Raw genomic sequence first — 1,285 nt, 5'->3', positions numbered from 1 at the left:
GGTGTAAGATATGAAAATAACAATAATTTGTAATTTATCAGGGGTCCATGAGGGTAGGAGAGTAGGGGAGGGAGGGCAAAAAGAGGAGTTGATACCAAGGGCTCAAACAGAAAATATTTGAGAATGATGATGGCAAAATATGTACAAATGTGCTTGATACAATTGATGTATGGATGTTATAAAAGCTGTTGAGCCCTCAATAATATGATTTATTAAAACAAAAAAATTCAGTGTAAAATTGGATAAACACATTCTTTATGTTAATCAGCTATGCTCAGATACTTAAATGAATGAAAGGTTTTAGTGTTTTTTCCCATTTCCAAGATTCATTTATTTTACAGATACCTAAATATGGTAATTTTCTTTCTTTTCTTTTAAAAATCATTTTCCTGGGGGCTCATACAGCTCTTATCACAATCCATTTATCCATCCATTGTATCAAGCACATTTGTACATTTGTTGCCATCATCATTTTCAAAACATTTTCTTTCTACTTGAGCCCTTGGTATCAACTCCATTATTTTCCTTTCTTCCCTCATGAACTCTTGACAATTTATAAATTATTATTTTTTCATGTCTTACACTGACTGATGTCTCCCTTCACCCACCTTTCTGTTGGCCATCTCTCTGGGAGGGGTTTATATGCAGATCATTGTGATCAGTTCTCCCTTTCTACCCCCACCTCACCCTTACCCTCCTTTGCTACTTTCCTTATTGGTCCTAGAGGATTTATCTGTCCTGGATTCCCTGTGTTTCCAGCTCTTGTCAGTACCCATGTATGTTCTCTGAATGAAAGGGTTTTTTTATGGAAAATAAAATAGTCACAGTTTTAAGGAAAGAAGTTCATGAAGAAGCAAGTTTGACATCAATGTTATTGACTGCACCAAAGATTTACCAATGAGAACAATAGCCATAAAGGATACAAAGTCCTCTGCTCTAAGATTACTCATTGAGTATAATTTGTGTACTTATTTCAATTCAGATTTTAATTTAAAGTCAAATTATTAGTAGTATAGTTAAACTTGTTGATCTTCAAGAATAAAGAGAGTAAATTAGGGCTCTCTTCCCGGTCAAATATAATCTTCCTTTTTGCTTACAAAAACATCTCTCTCATGGTTTTCTTCAGCTTTTCCTCTGTCCGTGTCTCACCTACCCAGATATCACGATACTTCTTTGAACACCTAATCTACAGTGGTCCTTGTCTCTCCTAAGTTTATCTCTATTGCATCACTTCTATCATTTTGTTTATTTTTTCTTCTTTTAGCACTTTGGTATTTTATCCTTT

Source organism: Echinops telfairi, unplaced genomic scaffold, assembly GCF_000313985.2.
Source record: "Echinops telfairi isolate 266 unplaced genomic scaffold, ASM31398v2 ScPeMD7_60;HRSCAF=208, whole genome shotgun sequence".
Classification (NCBI taxonomy): Eukaryota; Metazoa; Chordata; class Mammalia; order Afrosoricida; family Tenrecidae; genus Echinops; species Echinops telfairi.
Note: the sequence above shows the minus strand (reverse complement) of the source record.